The sequence below is a fragment of the Pipistrellus kuhlii genome, unplaced genomic scaffold, assembly GCF_014108245.1.
Source record: "Pipistrellus kuhlii isolate mPipKuh1 unplaced genomic scaffold, mPipKuh1.p scaffold_m20_p_5, whole genome shotgun sequence".
NCBI classification, from domain to species: domain Eukaryota; kingdom Metazoa; phylum Chordata; class Mammalia; order Chiroptera; family Vespertilionidae; genus Pipistrellus; species Pipistrellus kuhlii.
Genome location: NW_023425551.1, coordinates 31,421,787 through 31,443,556, shown reverse-complemented (window position 1 = coordinate 31,443,556; position 21,770 = coordinate 31,421,787). Strand labels below are relative to the sequence as shown.

The following is a 21,770-nucleotide window of genomic DNA, read 5'->3' as shown; positions in this document are numbered from 1 at the left end:
AGTAGTGTGCAAGAATGCATTGTACATTCACCTGAAGTTATTTTTCGGGTGGGAGGCGCGATCAGCACTGACGGTTTCTGGAATGGAGGCATGCGTGTAGGTGTCGGGGAGAGGGGCATGCTCCTCATATAACGGGGCAATAGCTCCTCGCCCCTGCCTGAGCTTCTGTGTGAGTTCTAAAAGAGGGCGCCATGAGTTGTGCTTCTGCCACGGCGCGGGGCCTCGGGCTGCACATGTATCGTGGTTTCAGAGTCTTAGAGAAGCCATCTGCTGAGAGGGTGCTGAGCGTGGTCCCTGCCGTGGTAATTCACGTGGATAAGAGGAGGAGAAGGATGCTAGTCCTTTCGTTGCTCTGCAGTCTAATCTCAGTCGCGGCACCATCAGACATCAGAGAGGGCATTTTTCCAGTGCGCCCACAGAACTGTATAATTCCGTGGGCAGTTGGAACATGTAGGTATTGGGAATATGGCTGAGTGTTTGCTTGTAAAGTTCAAGCCCTCCACGTGTAGTCAAAGTTGCCCTCTAAGAAAAAAAAAAAAACTAGCTTGTCCTTAATGGATCATGTTATCTGGATTCGGTACAAGTGCTTTTTCTTAGAAGGGAGGATTACACATTATAGTAACAAGATGTTCTTTTATTTCCTGGTTTATCAAAAGATGTTGATTGTGAAATAGGGTGTGCAGATATTTTAGATCTTACTGTTTTTAAATAGATGAGCTTGAAAGAGTGAGGAAAGATTGTGTCTGAAAGTTAACTGTGCCTTAGGTAAACTAGAAATTGAGGGGAGAGGGGAAGAAAAAAGGAATTTTTTTTTCTTTGCCATGTATTTCTTTGGGACATTTTTTTTTGTGTGTGTGTGTTTGTATAGTGCTTTGTTAACTGACTTCTCTTTAAAAAAAAAATCACTAAAGCAAAGAAAGGAGAGACAGCACAAAGCTGTATGCCAATATATTCTTCCTTCTCTCTTGTTTTTCCCCTCCCCCGAAAGTTGTGGGCAGATTAATTTGAAGTGGGGCGGGGGCAGCGTGAGGTTTTTAGATTGATTTAAGCTACAAGTTTATAAAAAGATGCAAGCAGGTGAGGCTTGCGAAACTTGAGAGAAGAGAAAAGGGAGTTCCTGTTCTCCTCCCCCTTCTCAGGGGAGCTGTAGAATGTCAGAGGCTTGCTTTCTGCTCCTAAGGTTTAGAAGCCAAATAAAGAAAACAAAGCTGTCGAGTCACCGGAGTTTTGGTTTCTTATTAATAGAATAAAGGTATGAAACGGCCTCGTGGACCACAGCAGCACCATCCAAGTCCCCCTGGGGTTTCTGGAAGGTCAGAGGCATTCGGCACTTTCTTTCCTGGTTCCCCACCTCGGCCACATTGCCCGCCTGGCTTTGGCCTCCCGCTAGCATTCCCTTCTTTTGGCTCAGGCCATGTACGTTTTTTTTTTGTTTTGTTTTTTTAAGCTTTCTAAACTCTAAGAACATAGGGGGCAAATCCGAGCTCTGGTCTCCCTGGGGGTGGCCATGGGGTTTCATTCCCCCGTGAACCTCTGGGGACTCTGGGTCTGGTGAGTTGCAGTGACCTTCTCAGGTTGGGTCAGGACAGATGGGCATGCTCATCCCCAAATCGCGCTTTGTTGGATCTGGCAGAGCTCCAGCCATTTCCAAACCTACTCCTGCTGGGCCAGTTTGAGATAAGAATGGGCTTCACCTGAGCAGTTTTGTGTGTGTGTGGGGGGGTGGGGGTGGGGGTGGGGGTGGGGGATGGGACTCCCTTCCTCTGGTGGGCTGATAGAAACCATTTCAGAACATGTGTGACAGTGGTCAGTACATGTCAGGGGAAATGTGATTTAGGTGTGTTCATGATCCCAGGGTATTTTTTTCATGGTGTTTTTCCAAACAGCACCAGCAAGAACTAAGAGTTCACTTGATCCTCCCGGTATTTTAATGTTGTACTCAAGGAGAGATTTTTTTTTTAAGAGGCGTGCCTTCCACCCCTCCCCCCCTTTCCTCCCCCAAGAAGCTAGGTTATGCAAACCCTTGTGGAGCCAAGAGTTGCTGAGGCCAAAAGCCTTCTGCTAATTTTTCATCGTGTTCGTGAGAAGTGTGAGCACATACAGTGTTTTTTAGGTAAGGCTGTGGAATGCAAATTGAGTGTTCAAGAATACTGGAAGTATTTCTGAAGCAGGAGGTAGAGTGGAAATACTATTCATTATAAATGTCACCTTTCCAAATCTAAAGCTGAATTTAACTAATGATACTACAAAAACTTTGGTGCTGATAATACTGAATTCATTTTCCAAGCATGGTCATTGTTGTGTATGAAATACAACATAAATTTTTGTTTGAAAAACAAAAGCAAAAAAGAACACAAAACACCACACAAACTAGTGGGTACTAGAGACCATTTGCCCTTTCATTGAAATCACTTAAATATGGTTTTATAGTTTCAGTAACTTTTGAATTTTCATTTCTCGGTGTTAGAAGTACATTCTGCCCTGGCTGGTGTGGCTGAGTTGGTAGACGCGATGTACCGTACACAGAACGGTCATGGGTTCCATTCCTGGTCAGGGCGCATGCCTAGGTTGTGGGTTTGATCCCCTGGCCCTGGTTGGGGCAGCAGGTGGGAGGCAACCAATCTCACATCGATGTTTCTCTCTCTCTGGGTCCATCCCTCCCTCACTCCTTCCCTTCCCCTCTCTCTAGATATCAATAAAAAATGTCCTCAGGTGAGATTAAACAAACAAAACAAAAATTTAAAAAAGAATTGCCTGTGATTCTGAACGTGGAAGGGATTTTTTTTTCCTTTTTCAGCTGTGAGGACACTCATTGAAGAGAAATTGCTTTCTTACTAAATGAAATTTGCTGTTCTTAATTGGATCAGGACCTCTTCCTGCTGCCTTGTGGTATTCCTACCCATTCCAGATAACGACTGTGTGAAATTAGGGACTCCATGAGCTAAATTTAGGCTCGCAGTGAGGGGCAAGGGATGCTATGATTCCATTATGTATTGTCAGTCCCCTGAGCCCGGCTTGGTTAGCTACCCCATGTTTGAATGTTTAAGGGATTTTTTAAAATACAATTTCTCTGCAGTTTCAGTAGGCTCTGCTGGCTCACACTGTAGACCTGCGTCCCACGCAGTTTGTGCAGTAGCCAGGGAGTTATTTCAGGAACAAACCTCATGTTTCCTCTAATTTTTAATAAGCACTTAGGCCTGCCCGACTCTTGAGATATATCACAGAGTCCCTCACATGCCACCCACTACAGCACTAAAGAAGTACTAAAATTAGACTTCATGCTTTGCTTTTTAAAAATTAGTGATTCTTCTTCCTTTGTTGAAACTTAGAGTCATCCATGTTTGTTAAATAACCTCTTCTGCACCCATAATTCTAGGCTAGGATTCGAGAACCTTCAAAGTAAAGCAAGCAAGAAAACAAACAAACAAAACGTAATAAAAAATATAAACATAATTTCTCTCTTAGAGCTTTTGAGGTTCCCAATTACTCAATGGGGTATGTGTTTGACTTAAGGACCTGTTCTCTTGCAGTTCATAATATATACTATTGTAGGTTTTCTCTGCTTTAATCTTTCCCTTCTTCCTCTTGACCCTCCCTTCTGGGTTACCCAGTTTTGGGAGGGAAAAACCTCCTTGCTTCTCAGCCTGGAGCAGTCTTTTTACCCTGCATTGTGTTTTTCAATAGTTTCTTCATCTTCACTTGAGTTACTTAAGCCCCATAGGAGGAATGGATTGGCTGAATTCTGCTGACTTGTTGCTCCCCAGCTCTGCTGATAGGGATATTTGTAGGGTGGGGATGACGGGGGATTACTAAGCAGTTGCTGCTGAGTGATAAACTGAATGGAGACCACCACAGCAGGATGCATGAAAGAGCTGCTGAGGCATTGCCCCATGCTCTGGACCCGCTGCCTACGGAGGGGCTGCTGGGAAATGGGGAAATCTAGAGCTCCCTCTTGAACAGTTCAGTGCAGCATGAGTCAGAAGCACAGGTCCAGAGCTTGGGGTTGTCCAGATTTGGTGTAGTAGTGAGGCAAGAGAGGGGAGTGTTACACATTTTTTTTGGTGATTGACTTACTGGAAATTCACCATCATGGAAACAGATTTAGGAAAAGAATTCTAAATAGGTTCTGGGAAGGCTCCCATTCATAAAATTGGCAAACACACGGCTTCCAGGAATGCTAGCCAGATTGATATAGCTAGATTCTCTTTCCCTGTTCCTGTGTCCTGATGATGATGGAGACTCCCGACCTGGGGCAGGGACCACCTCCACATGATCCCCCACCTCCGGCACTCTGGGCTTCTTACAGTGGCCAGGAAGGAGGAATTTCTCTTTCTCATCTGTGCATATTCTTTCTCTCCCCTCCTTATTTTTAGATGTAATTAGTAAGGTTACTGACAGTTATTATATAAGAAACTTGACATGTAAACCGGGTGTTTAGAAAACGGTATGCAGGATCTGTTTGCTCCTTCCTAGACCCGAATGACTGCAAGTACAAGTTATTTTCTTATTCCTTGTCCTCCACCTTCCTTTTATCCTGTTGTTATTCCAGTTAATAAGTAAATGACCCTTTTGAAATGGAAACAGGTTCTGGAATGTTCTTGAAAGACATAACCTTTTATAGTGGAGATTTCCTTTTAAGACAGGGCAGTTTTACATACAAGAGGAATATATAATTCTCCTACATACTAACTTTGCTACTTATTCTAGGACCAAAATACATTAATTTCTATTCACCTGTATGCTCTCAGCTATGCCTAGAATAGGTGCATGTGTGTGTATATATCACAACTATAGTTTGCAGATTTATGTTTTGAATTCAGCTATTTCTTTTTACTTGAATGATGTTCTGGGTGTTCAGTGTTTTAGTTAGGAGGCAGCATAAATAGTTCAAGATTACAGGCTGTTCATAGTGCTCTGCATAATGACCTTACACACAGTCTGTAAAATATTATAATTTTTGTGCATCTTGCTCTGGACCTCAACAGGATTGAGATGTTTCTACAAAGACACTCTGGTGTCTCAGCTTTCCTAAGTTCTGTGTGCCAGATTTTGTTTTCTAAACCTTTCTCCCATCCTCCTTAAAAAACAACAACACAGCAACAACAACAAAAAGACCTAGTTCATTAAAATCTGACTCACAAATTTAGAAATGCTTTAAAATAAGTATCTGGGAAGCAAGCCCATGCACACTCACCATATGTGGTTTCTGTTAATTTCTATGCCTCTGGCATAGAAATCCCAGTTTCTTCTTTTTGTCCCATTTGTGCTTGACTGTGGACAATGGATTGTCCATCTCAAGTTTAAAATGTAGCCACGTTTCAGCACCAAAGCATTGGGTAGCTGGTCTTTTCCTTAAAGACCCATCAGTATCTGTATCAGCCCTCTGAGCAGGATTGAGTTGCTGTGTGTTCCCAGCACCACTTACCCCTAGATATTCCTCTCAAATCTTCTGAGGGGAAATCCATTCCCTCCCTTCTTCTTTCCCTTCCTCCCTCCTCCCTCACCCAGGCTGCCCCACAACCCAAGGGAACCCCCACCCTGATCCAGGACACCCTTCAAGGCAAATCAGCTGGCCCCAACCAGTGCACCAGGCTTCTATATAATAAAAGAGTAATATGCAAATTGACTGTCACAACACACAAGATGGCCGCCCCCATGTGGTCAAAGATGCCTGCCCCATGTGGACACAAGATGGCTGCCACAAGATGACCAGGGGAGGACAGTTGGGGGGGACCAGGCCTGCAAGGGAGGGCAGTTAGGGACAATCAAGCCTGCAGGGAAGGGCAGTTAGGGGTGACCAGGCCAGCGGAGTAGGGAAGTTGGGGGTGACCAGACCTGCAGGGGAGGGCAGTTAGGGGCAATCATGCAGGCAGGGGAGCAGTTAGATATCAATCAGGCTGGCAGGGGAGTGGTTAGGGGGTGATCAGGCTGGCAGGCAGAAGCGGTTAGGGGCAATAGGAAAGCAGGCAGGCGAGCAGTTGGGAGCCAGCAGTCCTGAGAGGGATTGTTAGAGGGATGTACGACTGCATGTTTAGGCCCGATTGTACCGGGATCGGGCCTAAACAGGCAGTTGGACATCCCTCAAGAGGTCCCAGATTGGAGAGGCTGGGCTGAGGGTCCCTCCTCCTCTATCCCCGGTGCATGAATTTCATGCACCGGGCCTCTACTCTAGAAATAATTACAGAGTCACATGCAGCTGAAAGACATAATACAAGATCCCATGTACTATTGCCTAGCTTCCCCCGGTGATGACATCTTGCAAAATTGTAGTGTATAGAACCAAGGTCCTGACATTGAGAGTCAAGATACAGAACATTTCCATCACCACAAGGATTCCTCCTGTTGCCTTTCTCTCACTTCCACCCTAGATCCTGGCAACCACTAATCTAATCTGCTCTCCAGTTTTATAATTTATTTATTGCAAGAATGTTATACAACTGGAATCATACAGTATGTGACCTTTTGGCATTGAGGGTTTTCATTCAGCCTAATTCCCTAGAGTAGGGGTGTCGAACTCAATCAGAGAAGGGGCCAAAATCTAAAATCCAGCCTAAATCGCGGGCCGAATGGTTTACTGAACAGTCATAAACTGTCATTGTGATGGAAACGCAGCGGAGTGCAGTGATGACAGCGCGGTGCGGGCCACATTGCAAGGCCTGGAGGGACGGATTTGGCCCGCAGGCCTTGTGTTTGACACATGTGCCCTAGAGATTTACCCAAGTTGTTACCCATATGAATAGTTTGTTCCTATTCATTGCACGGATACTTTTCCACTGTATGGATATATCACACTTTATCCCTTTATCAGTTGATGAATATTTGGGTTGTTTCCACTTTTTCGCTATTTTGAAGAAAGCTGCGATGCACTTTTGTGTGAACACAGGTTTCATTTCTCTGGGATAAATGCCCAGTGATATCATTTGAATGATGGCATAATATTTCATTGTATAACATTGTTTTTATTGCATGAAGTAAATGTCATTTATTTAGCTTATTATCTCTAGATGGATTGTTACACCCTCTGCCCACTCCCACCCCCAGTTTTTCTGCAGTTATAAATATCACTGATGACACTTTTATAGTTAAGTGTTGTATGTACATCTTTTTTTTTTTTTTTTTTGCGATTTTTAAACTTTATTTTTGCTGTCGCCACTATTACAGATGTCCCTATTGTTCTCCCCTTTGTCCACCTCTACCTAGCCCCTGTTCATGGGCATCTTTTTTTTTTTTTTTAGAAATGAAGTGGATGCCTCAGAGTATGCAGAATTCTAAAGCTTTGCTTCTTTGCTTTGTTTCTCTTTTTCCTTTCAGGAAAAAAACCAAAAACCTTTTCAACTCCTGTCAGCAGTGAATGGAAGTGCTCATTTCTCATACCCTTGCCAACACAGAGCAGTTACTTTCAGAGATCTGCAGTTGTGCCATGCCCCTGTGGGCAGCGCACACTCCCCACTTGACTGTGGGTTTACTAGTCCCACTTCACCCAGGAAAGTCTTTCAGAATGGTAGATGCCGCCAGGATCTTGTGTTTGCATGAAGTTTGGGACTCTGCTGAGGTGGTTTTGCAGAGCCTCAGAGGATTTGTTACATGATGGATATAAATAATTATAAGAAATCACTCCAGGTCCTCACTCCTGTTCTTGTGTGACGTCTCCTATTGTGCTGTGTCTAGAAGAAGCCGGCAAGGGTGGGCTGTCATTACTGGTAGTCTTAAAGACAGAAAAACCTTCACTTTTTATAAAGCCTGGTTAAAATAACACGAAATAGGTGAGAGGGTGCGTATGTGTCTTATACAGGATAGCAGCTCATTTGAGAGGTGCGAGGTGAGTCTGGTCTTTTAATGAGCTGTTAAGAGTAGGCAGAGCTGATGAGATGCGTTTTTCCCTTCTCCTTACACTAACTGGTCTAGTGTTTCTCTTGGTGTGACCAGGCAGTGATTTTGAAGCAGTAAGATTGGGTTCGATTTTTCTTATTGATTTTTGAAGCAATAACAGAGGGTTACGAATATATACCTACCAAAAATTTGGGACATGAATTTATTTGTATTTTCTGAGATAAATGAAATCCTTGCTAGAATTCTACTTTTTGGTAGAGGGTAGCAAACACATTCCTCCAAGTGCAAGACAGTTTTTTTTTTTCTCCTTTTGTGTTTCAAATTCTGTAGTTGTTTTCTCTTTTCTCAGTGCTGTGATATTTACGATGAATCAGGCTGATTTCAGTAAAAATTGTTTTACTCTTAGAATGGCAGATCACTCTTGGAGAAGGCGGGATGATTTCAGAAGAGACCATGCTCACTAACTTGTTTGGTGTTACATTAGCGTCGCCTGAAAAGAAAGATGTCCGGAGTGTTTGTGACGCTGACTACAGAGGGTGACGTATGCGACTCTGAAAGAATATGGTGTTGAGGTGACAGAATGTGCAGCAGTATCACCCCATTCGATAGCGATCGAAATGGTGGTGTCGGATTCCAATCAGAGTAGCTCTAGGAGACAGGTCAGCATCCTGCAAAATTAGACGATGCAGCTAGTCTGCAGGAGAGAAACGCTTACATTGTCAACAAACAAGTTTCATTGCATAGGTATTTCCAGATATTTCTTGAAAAATCTAGAATGATGGTGAGTGTGATAAATCCTCAAGAGAAACTGAAAGACAACTGTATATTTCTTGGTAAGAGTAAATGAGGTGAACATTTAAAAATTCCTTTCTCCTCTTCAGGGGCAGGTTAACTCTTCGTGGATTATGATGCATGACGCCTCTGTTTGCTATGGAAGAGCTTTCTGAGGCAGTTTGTGTGCTTTTTGGGTTTGGGTACCATTCCACAGAGGCATGCCTTTGCTTGGAGTGAGTGAGTAGTTCTATTCTAAACCTGTATTGCAGTGCTGAGGAGGCTGCATATGATTTATTAGTGCATGATACCATGTTTGACATCAACCTATTTGTGAACAAGAAATATTCAGTTCACACTCACTGTTCATTATCGTGTTTGAACAACAAATTATTGTTACAGTTTAGGATCTCTGCTAGAATTGAACAGCGTGTGAATTCAACCAAAAAAATAAATACACGTGCACACATGTGCGTATGCACACACACACACACACACACACTCCCCATCCCCCAACCCCCTGGCTGCTTCAGGTTAAGTTTTTATTGTTGCGTTTTTGTGTGTCTGGTTTGGACCCTTATTTGGTGTCTGGAGAACTGCCTCAGCTCTGGTTCATCCCTATGGAGATGCCCTCCTGGGCCACATCTGAATGTCACGGCTGGGCGACTGGGCGGTGAATTTGAGACTTCTCCCATTTGTTGTGACGTGGCCCACCTGTGGATTTATAATGGCTCAATGAGGAGAGAGAAAGGGGCATTTAAAGCCAATGCTTCTCTTTGGAAGATTTTTTTGTTTTTCCTTACCGTGCCACAGGGACATGGCCTTTTAGCTTTATAATTTTTATTTTTTATTTTAAAAATATCACGTAGGCCAAAAATAAACTTTTTAAAATTGAGCTGAGTGAAGTGTATAGCCATACTCTTTTATTGTGGGGATCCTCCTGTTTAACAGCTGCTAATTTTTGAGCACTCATTGTGCATCAGACATTGTGCTAGGTCCCTTGCATATGATGTTTCTCATTTCTCGGAAAAGGAAACGGGCTTAGACCAATTAAAACCTTACCCAAATGCGCACACGTGGTAAATACATGGTGGGATTTTATTTTATTTTATTTTTTAATTATTATTATTTTAAAATATATTTTATTGATTTTGTACAGAGAGGAAGGGAGAGAGAGAGTTAGAAACATCGATGAGAGTCATCGATCAGCTGCCTCTTGCACACCCCCCACTGGGTATGTGCCCGCATACATGGTGGGATTTTAGATCAGATTACCTTAATATCACAAATGATTCAGGGATGATTGGAATTACCTTAGAAAGAGAAGAGGGATAGAGAGTTAGAAACATCGATGAAGAGAGATACATCGACCAGCTGCCTCCTGCACACTCCCCACAATGGATATTGGGGTGCTTCCTGTTTTGATAATCTGCTTAGATAAAATGAGGGACCTGGCCAGGTCATGGGAGGCGGCCAGGATGGAAATACAACAGGAGGATGAGGTAGGACAGCGAATGAAAAGAAAACTAGGTTGAAGGGAAAAGTCATAGATGCAAATATTTGGTAAGATGTGGCACTTTCTTTTACATCACTCTGAGGACCAGAAAAAGGTTTCATCTTGTAATGTGAGTATGTGATCCTTGGTAGTAGTTAATTACTCTGCAAATTGTCATGGGTGAAATGTTTTGGATATTTTAATGTTAAGAATTGCAAGTAGCCGAAACCGGTTTGGCTCAGTGGATAGAGCGTTGGTCTGCGGACTGAAAGGTCCCAGGTTCGATTCCAGTCAGGGGCATGTACATTGGTTGCGGGCACATCCCTGGTGGGGAGTGTGCAGGAGGCAGCTGGTCGATGTATCTCTCTTCATCGATGTTTCTAACTCTCTATCCCTCTTTCTTCCTCTCTGTGAAAAATCAATAAAATATATTTAAAAACAAAACAGAAAATAATTTTTTAAAAAGAAAAGAATTGCAGGTAAATTAAGACAGTTAATGCCACAAAGCAGCGTTGTTCTGAAACAGAACAATTATACATTTAAAAGAGGTGGGGCCAGGACAGAACACAACCCCCTGAGGTACTAAGGGTTTGAAGGTGAGTTCTATGTGGTTTGATAGGAGTCTGATCAGAGCCTCTTGCTTCGATGCCAATTATGTTCATCTCAGTTAATGAATAATTCCTGCTCTTGCCTAGAAACCCCAGCACTCTGGAGATGAGGAATTCTTTCTGAGACGAACTCCATAGTGTATCACCCCTCTTGTCCCCCACTGCAGACCGTACCCTGGCTCCTTTTCCCGAGGGCAGTTCCTGGGCGCATCTGCCCAATAGGGCGTTTTCTCTGCATGGCAGTCAGGCACTGCACTGTGACATTCCTCGCCCTCTCCCTGAACTCCCTGGGTTATTGACCCACAGCAGTGGTGCCACTGGTGGAACAGAAACCATAAGGAGGGGAGGAAAATACGTCTTCTCAGACGTGACGTGTCTGTACAGACCTGCCACTGTGTGATGGAGACCCATTCACAGCTCGCTTCTCCCCAGGAGGCAGGCTCGTGGACAGCCTCGGAGCCAGCAGACCTTTCCCAGTGCTTTTCCCAGCCTGTACTCCTCTTACCGAGCACCCCGGGACACCAGCCTGCGTGTTTTGAATGGCTAAAATGTGTATTTTGGTCACCTTGAGCACATGCTAGTTTCACAGCTGTTTTAAGAGCTGGCTCTTTGGCCACCGATGTGTGTGGTTACATTTTTGTTGCCTGCGGTGACAGCAGGAGTAGGGGTAATGTCCCATAAAGGTAGCTCAACAAGAGTACATGGAAGAAGGCAGTGCTAGTTCGACCGGCCAAGTGCCCATGTTCATTTGTTTGTTTTGTTATTTGTAAAAATCGAAAGAACCACTGGGATAGTAGAATATTTAGGAGCAAGGTATAGTCATGAGTTCTCAGACTGATGGAATTCAGAACTCTTTTTACTTATTAACTTACCTGTTTTGTCCTTCATACCCAAAGGGACATACTTAGGAGATAAAAGTTTGGTGGTGGCTGTGGTTTTTTTTTTATTTTTTTTTTATCACTAATTGAAATATTATAGAACAATATTTTCTACACTCTCTTCTTTAGAAACCTGCTTCACTAGTACTGTGTTTATAGTTCCAGTAAGGCTGCGTGTTCTTAAAATTGGGATTGGAAAATGCATTCATTTCTAACCCTGTTTGTCTTGCCTATTCAGATGCTCAGATGATGGTGGATAAATTCTGTGCAGTCCCCCAGGCCCAGGGGAGCCCCCTATTCTTACTGTTCTGCTATCCTGTCTCACAGTAAGATATAAGCAGCCGTTAGGGGCTCACAGATTAAATTCTTTGGACGTTTTACCTCAAATGCTAAGGAAGAAATCTGTTCATTGGCTCAGTAAATGTCTAGTGACACCTACTATGTGCCAGGCGCTGCAGTAAATATTCTCTAACGGTGGATGATCCTGGAAGGTGAATTGAGGTCATTGTCAGTTCCTCGTTTTCAGCCTAGCAGTGTTTTGAGTTGATGGCAGGTCTGCCATTTTCCAAGGACCTTGGGATCACAGGAGGTCAGAGTTGAAAGCTGTGTAGAAATCCTAGTCCAGTTCCTTCATTCTGTTCACCAGGAATGATGCAGAGCTTCATTCGCATCCCCCCAGTCGTCCTGGAGATCACCTGAGGTTTCTCTCTTTTATACCGAAATGTCTGTGTTGTGCTCAGCATCGTCTTTATGATGCTTGAGTTGGGTGAAATCTCTAGTTCAGCGCCGTGGGAAACTGAAAGGTGGACAAATTGGCACTCCTTCCCAAAGAAGGTTGGGAATTGGCTATCACAGACCTGTTTCCTGGTATTACAAGTCGTTCTGCCAACGAGGCTTATTCTAACGGGATTCTGTTTTACCCGCACCGGGGAACGGAACGTGGACTAGACTAGAGAAATAATCTAAACTAAGTGTGAGGGTTCTTAAAGAACTTCTCAGAACTTGTTGGGTTAAAAAACACCACCACCCAAACCCAGCCCTCTTCTGATGCTACTGTAGTTTCCCTATCACAAACAAAATCCAGAAACAGAAACTCATGACAGAAATCAGGAAGCCATATCTCCTGCCTGCTAGCCAGCTCCGTGGGCTCCGAACAGAGTGTACCCTTTAGGATCCCTTTTAGCTGTCTCTGGGTGTGTTTATAAGTGGTCAACAATTTAAAACCTGTTTTTTGGCTTTGGTACTTGTATAAGGTTTAGCATTTCTGATAGTTCTTTTAAAAGTTTGAAAAGAAATGTTATTTTCAGAGAGGGGGAAATTTTTTTTATTTTTCTTTACACCTACCTCTCTGGGTTAGAAAACTGGACAGATCTGTCTCGACTGCAGGATAGGTGCGTAAGCAGTTAGTGCTCTGCGGGATAGAGCCCCGTTCCTTTGTGAACCTGAGGTGGCCAGTGTGCTTCCGCCAGTTGCAGGGGTTTCTCAGCCGGACCTCAAGGTTTTGCCTTAATCCAAATGGACAGTTACAAGAGGATGTGATGCAGAAGAGGTTATTGGAGGTCAGTTCTTAAATGTCTTTAAGATCAGCCTACTGCAGTTCACATTGAGGAAAGCAGTGGTTTATAACTGGTAAGCTGAGTAAATGGATTATCGCTGAGCCTTGCTATTTTTAGCCTTTCTTCCTAAATGAATGGTGAATCGTCACGTCACTTCTAAAAGTTGCGTGCTTACAGACGAGACAGGTCCCCGGAGTTTTTCCGAGGGGAAAAGGCTGTGGGTAGGAGCGGTTGTGCTGAAAGAAGGATATCCACATCCATGGAGAGGTGCCAGGGTGTTACCTACCCCGGTACGTACAGGCCTGGGGTTCTAGTCCAGGCTTGGCTACTTAGTTCCGGGGTGTCTTGGCACAGTTGTAAAGCTCTGAGTCTTGATCTGTCTGGTTTTAAAACCAGCCAACAAAATACTATCTGTCCTGGACATCAACTTGTTTCAAGGTGGTGGTGAAAATACAGTGTTGAGATTGGAGGTGGTTAAGAAGGGAGGTGGTTAAATGCCAGATAGCCAAGTGGATTTGTTTCTTACTGCATCGCTTTGTATTTCTGGGTCAGCCACACGGGCCAACAAAGTGACCTCTACAATTGGAAGGCAGTTGTGTTCTCACCTGCCTCTTCCTTCAGGCCACGCCCCTTAGTAGAGGTGCACCTCATTGCAGGTCCTTCAGTTGTAGCTTAGGGCCTGGCAACAAAATACTGCCATGTTGGTAACAGTGCCTGCTGGACTCAGCTGTTAACCAAGGGCTGCTGTTGCCTAGACCAGGGTCCTTTTATTAAACCCAGGAGATGCACATGTTGGATTAGTAGAACACACGCACACTCACACACTCACACACTTTTGAAAAGAAAAATGTTGGGGGGAACATATTACAGCCCCTATTAATTTATGTGAGTTCCTGGCAAATCTGGTTATATGCACACGAGCTATTTACTTGGTCACATTAAGAGATTTCTCTGCTCTCTTTGTTTGATGTGTTTTGTTTTTATCTGTATATACGTTTTATAGTGATTATTTTAAATTATTACTTTAATAGGACAAGTATTGGACGGATTTGTAATTTAACTATTAACCTCTTAGAGAGCTCTTTTTAAAGTATTTTTTAATATTCTTTAATATTATAGTGATTGCTTTTATAATTTTAAAAGGACTGAATCTAGGAGTCACAAGAATCGCTTAGGTTCTAACTGTGGACTGGTGACCAGAAACTCACAGTCAATTAGCTATAGGAAGTTTGCTGCACAAGAAAGGCAATAGAATTAAAAGGAGGATTCAGTGGTCATAAGTCTGTATCAATGAGAGTCGTGAGACGACCTCTCAGCCTAATAGGTTGGGCCTCTTCACCTTTGTACTGAGTCAAAGAAGAAAAAAATTAGAAAGTACTGGAGAGAGGGAGGGAGGAAGAGAGGGAGGAAAGGAGGGAAGGAGGGAGGGAGGAGAAAGAGCATGAGCGCTGATTTTTGAGGGAGAGAGAACAAATTTTTATTCTATGGTGTTTACAAATAAATATAAATGATAGGGGGAAGGGTTGGACAGAATCTGAAGCAAATAAATGCAGTTTAAACAAGTCAGAGAATCCTCACATACTTCTTACACTTTTGTTGCTGTCCCCCTACCCTGCTGCTGCCACCGCCAATTTATAACCCAAAGAATAAGAATATGAAGACTGTTTTCCTACAATCCTGACGTTTGAAGCATTTGGATAATTTTACAGTGAAATAAAATTTTCTCTGTCTTTGAAAAACACACACAAAACTATGTAATTTTTGTTTGAAATTCACCTGTAAATAAATTTAATCATTTATTGACTTGTATAATTTGAATATAATAAAACTTAACCAATTGAAGTGGAAATTTTGAGTTTTGATAAATGTGTACAGTTGTGTAACTGACACCACAATCATGATATAAACATTTCATCACTATAAAAAATCTCCTGGTGCCCCTTTACAGTCAGTCTCTGCTCCCTACTCTGGGCCCTCAGCAAAGTTTGAGCTGCCCTTAGCCTTTTCTAGAATTTTATATAAATAGGCTGTATGTAGCCTTTTTTGTTAGTTCCTTGCACTTAGCGGGGTGCATTTGAAATTCATCTGTGTCTTTTATCACTGATTCAATTCATTTAAATTACCAAGAAGTATTCCATTATATGAATGTTACATTATGTAAATATAGCACAGTATTTTATCCATTGATAGACATTTGGATTGTTTCCATTTTTTTATTGTTAATAAATCTGCTATGAATATTCACATTGAAGTCTTTGGGGATATATTTTTGTATTTGGAGTAATTTTTTGTGTTGCTAGATTCAAGTTGCTAACATTTGATTAACGATTTTTGTGTTTATCTTCATAAGAGATACTGATCCTGTACCTTTCTTATAATATCTTTATCTGGTTCTGGTATCAGGGTAATGATGGTATCATAAAATGAAGTGGAAATTGTTCCCTCTTCTGCTTTCTGGTAGAATTTGTTTTATTTTTTCCTTAAAATGTTGGAAGAATTCAATAGTGAATCTTTTAAAGCCTGGAATTTTCTTTGGGAGGTTTTTTAAACAATTTACTTAATAGATATAGTGCTACTACTGGCTTTTCTATTTTTTCTGTAGTGGGTTTTAATGTCTGTATCTTTTAAGAATCTTGTCAATTTCCTCTAAGTTGCCAAACTTAGGAGCTTATAATATTCCTTTAATTTTCTTTTAATGTGTATATAATCTGTAGTGATGTTTTCATACCTGATGTTGATCATTTGTCTTCTGTGTTTGTTCTTTATCAGTATGCCTACAACTTTATCATAGTGCTGATCTTTTTAAAGAATCTACATTTGGTCTCATTGGTTTTTCTCTGTTACTTGTATGTTTTTAGTTCCCTTAATTTCTGTTTATTATTTCTTTCCTTCTGCATTCTGGGTCTAATTTGCTGTTTTTCTGGTAACTTAATCATTTATTTGAAACCTTTCTTCTTTCATAATATAAGCATTTAAAGCTATAAATTTCCTGTTAACAACTGCTTTAGCTACATCCAACAATATTTGTTTTCACATTCAGTTAAAAATACTTTGTAATTTACTTTGTGATTTCATCTTTGACCTATAGTTTATTTAGAAGTGAATTATTTAATTTCCACGTAACATGGAGGTTTTCCCAGAAGACCTTTTTTTTTTTATTGTTTTCTAAGTTAATCCCTTTGTGGTCAGAGAACTTACTTTGTATGTTTATCTTTTAAGTTTATCGAAACGTGTTTTATGGCCTAGACTATGATCATGATGTCATGGTGAACGTTTTGTGTGTACTTGAAAAGAAGGGGTACTAGTATTTGCTCTATTAGTTGATGTGCTCTATAAAATAAATGCCAATTTGATCAAGATGGTCACCTTCACTTTGTATTCGATCAATTACTGTGAAACAATTTTGAAGTATCTAGTTATAATTGTGGATTTGTCTATCCAGCTATAATTGTGGATTTGTCTACTTCTCTTTTCAGTTTTATCTGTTTTATCTTCAAGTGTTTTGAAATTCCATTACTGGTGGATAAACATTTAAGATTGTTACATGTTGGTACATTGACTCCTTTGTTGTTATGGAATATTCCTCTTCATCCTGGCAATATTCTTTGTTAAAATCTATGTTAATAAAGCAGGCATGAACATGGTGACTTCAGCTTTCTTTTGATTAGTGTTTGTATGGTATACCATTTTCTCACCTTATACTTATAACCTGTGCCTTTATATTTAGCCTGTCTGTGTCTATATGCATGTAGACTGCAAATAGTTGGGTTTTGTTTTTGTTGTTGTTTGATTCAATTTGACAATCTCTGCCTTTAATTTGGAGGTTTGTTTTTTTAAAAGAATATTTTATGTAATTATGATTTGTTTAGGTTTAATTCTTCCATCTTATTTTAGTTTTCTGTTTGTTGATGTGGTGTGTCTTTCTGTGGTTTTCTTGATATTTATTCTATTTAGGGTTTGTTAAGTTTTCTTGGGTCTGTGGGATTGTTGTTTTTATAAAAAAGAAAATTTAGCCATTATTTTTCAATTATTTTTTCTGTGCTCTCCCTCTCTCTTTTAAATTCTAGTTACACATTAGACAACCTAATATTGCCTCCATAATCTGTTAATTTGTTTTTCAGTCTCTCTCTGTGCTTTATTTTTGATAATTTTTATTGTATCTTAAAGTTGACGGATCTTCTACAATGTCTAATCTGCTATTAATCTCATCCAGTGTACTATTTATTTCAGATATAAATGTTACTGGAATTGCATTGTATCTATTTTTCTGCCTCCTTTTGCTCTACCTTCTTACTACATGAAGTACATTTATAATACATTTTAACAGTGTTATTGAGACATAATCCACATTGGTATGTGTTTACCCATTTAAAGTGTGTAAGTCAGTGGTTTTTAGTACATTAATAGGATTGTGCCGCTATCGCCACAGTGTAATTTTGGGACATTTTCATCACCCCACGGAGAAACTTTGTACCCATCAGCTGTCACTCCCCATTCTGTCTCATCCCAGCTCAGGTAACCACTAATCTCTCTTGTCTCTAAAGATTTGGCTATTTAGGACACTTCCTATAATGCCATCACATAGTACAGCATCAGTATCCTTTTAGAACATTTTCATCACCACACAGAGAAACTTTGTACCCATCAGCAGTCACTCCCTATTGTGTCTCATCTCCAGCCAGGCAACCACTAATTTCTCTGTCTCTAAAGATTTGACAATATTTAGGACATTTATATAAATGAAATTATATAATATGGGGTCTTTTATGACTATTTTCTTTTACTTAGCATCATGTTACCAAGGTTCATCCAGGTTGTAGGATGTATCAGTGCTTCGTTCCTTTTTATTGCTGAATAATATTCCATTACGTGGATATACCACATTTTAATCATTCATAAGTTAATGGACATTTGGGCAGCTTTTACTTTTTGGCTATTAGTAGTACGACTGGTAGGAACATTAGTGTACAGGTTTTTGTGTAGACATATATTTTCGTTTCTTTTTGGGGATTTTGCCTATATATCAAAGACATAGTACCTTATATTTTCTAACCTAAGTCTCTGAATAATGTCACTTAGTTATCATGTTGATGAGATGTGATAAGAACTTACCTCTTATTTATATCAATTAGCCTGTGGTAAATTTGGTTTCACTATATGTTGTTTAGCTTAAAGTCACAGAACCTTTTGACAGCATTAAAGGAGGATTTACTATACCTAGGAGGAATTGCTGGATCATAGTGTAACTTCAGTTTAACCATTTGAGGAACTGTTTTCCAAAGAAGCTACACCAGTTTACTAACTTGTTTAATGCCCTTGTTTGCTAATCATTTGTCATTTCTGCATCTGTTTCTGTGGATTGGTTTTTCTCTCTCTTGGTTATGGGTTATTTTTCTTACTTTGCATTCCTGATAATTTTTGGGTACCAGATACACATTGTTAGATGCTAGATTTTGTTGTATTTCTTCAAACAGTTTTGGACTTGGTTCTGGCATGCAGTTAGGATACTGGGAATCAGTTGGGTCATTTGGAAGCTAGCTTTTAGGCTTTGTTAGGGTAGGGGTCCAAAGCAGCCTTTAGTTTACGGATGACTTGGCTATAATACTAAGCTGATACTTTTCTGAGGATTTTAATCGGATACCATGTGTATTACGAATTACTTCCATGTTTGCCTCTGGAAGCCTGAACTATTACCAGCCCTGTGTGAACTCTGGGGCATCTTAAATAAACCGTTTTCTGGAGCTTCTCTCCCTGAATTGACGTAGTCTCCTCTCACACAGATCGGAACTCAGCCTAAGACACTAGGGCCGCTCGGGGCTCCTCTCCTCCCAGGCGTGCTGCCCTGCCAGTACCAGCAGTTGTGGCCTCCCTGAATACTGACCTCTGTCTCTCCAAGTCCGTGGACTTCCATGCTCTTGCGTTCCCCCTTCTCCGTGCTGTGGGCTGGAAACCGCCTCTTGGCAGTGAGCTCAGGGAATTACAGGGATTGCCTCATTTGCTTCATGCTTCTCAGGAATTAGGTCTTGTGCTGCCTTATTGTCCAGTGTTTGAAAACCAGTAGTTGCTTTATCCATTCTCTCCAGTTTTCCATTAGAGCAGGAATCCATGATAAATGTGATGTCAGTGCCAAAATCTCTGACTATATTAACTGTTTAAAGCAGAACCTGCGGGAAGGGTGGTGGTGAGGGAGGAGTTGGTGTAACGGTGGGGCCAAGGCAGAAAGCCTGCCTATAACGCAGACATAGTACCTTTGCTTTCCAACCGAGAGTGCTTGTGATTTGAAGAATAGAGGCCCTGGATTCTCAATATGCTGGCCAGTGTTTGAGTAACTGCTCCCTTTAGTCATCCAAATAATATTTATTAAATGCAAATTGCATACGTGGTGCTCTGCTATGCATTACTTCTCCTTATTCCTACTTCCTAGCAGTTGGAGTAGGCCAAACCAGTGGAATAAAAATAATTTTTCATGTTCTGGTTACCAGTTGGATTCTTGGGATGTGTCTCCTAAGCGTTGACATTCAGAAACTGGAAGTGGAATATAGTATAGTCTCAGCTGCAAGGTTGATCTCATTTCCTTACTGGCCATCTGTTTATTTGTATCCAAGAATAACAAAAATTTCATAGCCATATCTGTATGATTTAATTATTTAAAATAATGAATGGGCTGAACCATGCTTGTCCCACTTTTGAAACAGTTCCTCCCATAGGCTGTGGCTAATACCTCTGATTAAGAATAAAGACCAGACCTACATAAGCATATGTTGTATTACTCTACATGAAGTCATGGGGCTGTGATTAATGGTCCTTAAGAATTTTAATTTGGCGTGTCTTACTCCTAAATCTCACTTAAGCTTGGTTGCGAAGCCTGACAAATGAGTCTTTCATGCCTGCCAACTAAGACATGTCGCCACCTTCGTGGAGCCTCATTTCCTAAACCTGCCCGGTCCCTCACGGGTTAAATTACAGGAGCAGGTTTGCTAGGAGTCATCGGGAGTTTCCACAGGCCCTTCTTAGAGCAGAACAGATCCGTAGCCTTCCTTGCCTCAGAGCCTCCTTCGTTTCCTAAACCAGTTCTAACAGTGTCCCCTGTAAGGCTCTGACACGAGTTAAATCCTTTCATTCTATTTGGGGGAGGTGAGGGGGGGGGGGTCAGAACATCAGACCATGTTTGCATTCAGGAGCCCAGGAGTACCCAGTATCATCGACTGGTTCCTGGCTTAGAGGTCTCACATGGTTTTGTGCCGCCTTTTGGTTCGTTTTTATGTGTGAAACATTTTTCCTTAACCCACTGAGCAGTCATTTTCCTCGCAGAGGAGGGAGGCGGTTTCTTTAGGGGGAAAATATGTGGTGGTAAGTGGCCTCGGTTTGTTCCATGGGGAATATAGACATTCCCCCTAAAAATGATTGTTCCCAGCCCTTCGCAGACAGGCCACTCTATTTCTCCCATAGTCCTTTGCAGACGGAAGGCGTCATGCCTGGTGGAATTGGGACCATTTGAATGAAGAAGCCATGTTTCTGAGTCTGAGGAAGAGAACACCAAGTTGTTAATTTGGAAAGAACTAATCATTTGTTTATAGTAAGAATTTTATTTTTCAGCAGCTGCTTTTGTTGGCACCTTCTTCCTAAAGATTTCAAGTTGTAGTCTTAGATCTGGGGTGGGAGTAGAGGAGAAGAAAAGTAATATTGTTAATGCTTTACTTGATAAAAGCTGTTTTGTTTGATAAAGGGCCGGTTTGGTATCTTTGTTGCTTCATGTTTTATCACTGACACTCGGAAAATGATTCTCTTTTTGTGCCCTTGGCCTCTCAGAATATCCAAAATGTGGGCACTTTTAAAATGTTTGAATGAAGGACATGACCAAAACATTTAAAAATTATTATGTCTTCAGATCATGTCTTATGTATACTCTCATTTCTAAAAAGAGTTTTGTGGGCAATTATCATTTCAATTGTTCAAAAGTTGGATAATTTTGTTGGATGGAGAATCTACGTTCTTGTGAAATTGGAGTTTATGAAATAAGATCGGAAAAAAATAAATAGAATGTGTAATTGGGCACATCCTGTACTGCTTAGTGAATCACCAAACCAGTGTAATCACCATGAGGCACTTTGGAAACCAGACTTGTGTGTCCTTGCTCTGCCTGAAAAGCAGGGAGTTGCCCATGATGGCCAGTGGTTGGGGGGACACCGGGAGCCCCCCGCTCATGTGGGTGAGCCAGCTGCCTGCTGACTTGCTTGTGTGAGTCACAAAGGCATCCAGTGCCATCAAGCCAACCCAGGGCTTTCTTTGGTCATTTAAAGGAGTCACCTTCAAAATACAACCAACAAGGTAACAGCCAGAAGAAAGAATTAAATATATCTGTGGTGCACGATAGACCCCACTATCATAGTGAATACGTGTTGGAATAAATCTCTCACCAGCGTGGCCAATTTCTCTCCAGTACAAACCCACTTTGGAAGGAGTAGAAAGGTCATTTGAATAAACACTTTGGACAAGTGACATCCAAACGTAGGCCCAAGCTAGGTGTTCACATCCTCCTGACCTTGTAACGTGTAAAAGCCATTTATGTGTTCTTAAAAGGCCACGCAGGGGAAGGTGTGTGTGGCCGTCGTCCTGGGAAGTGGGCGCCTAG

General features: G+C 41.5%; 1 protein-coding gene and 1 long non-coding RNA gene across 4 annotated transcripts in view; both read left to right on the top strand.

Annotated features, from left to right (window-relative positions):
- FOXO3 (forkhead box O3) overlaps positions 1-21,770 on the top strand; it is a 109,804-nt gene that overhangs the window by 29,934 nt on the left and 58,100 nt on the right. The gene's annotated exons all lie outside the window — the stretch shown is intronic.
- Positions 5,896-7,675, top strand: LOC123651341. Its single transcript, XR_006739981.1, has 2 exons — positions 5,896-6,506; positions 6,709-7,675. It is a non-coding gene; the product is annotated as an uncharacterized LOC123651341 (long non-coding RNA).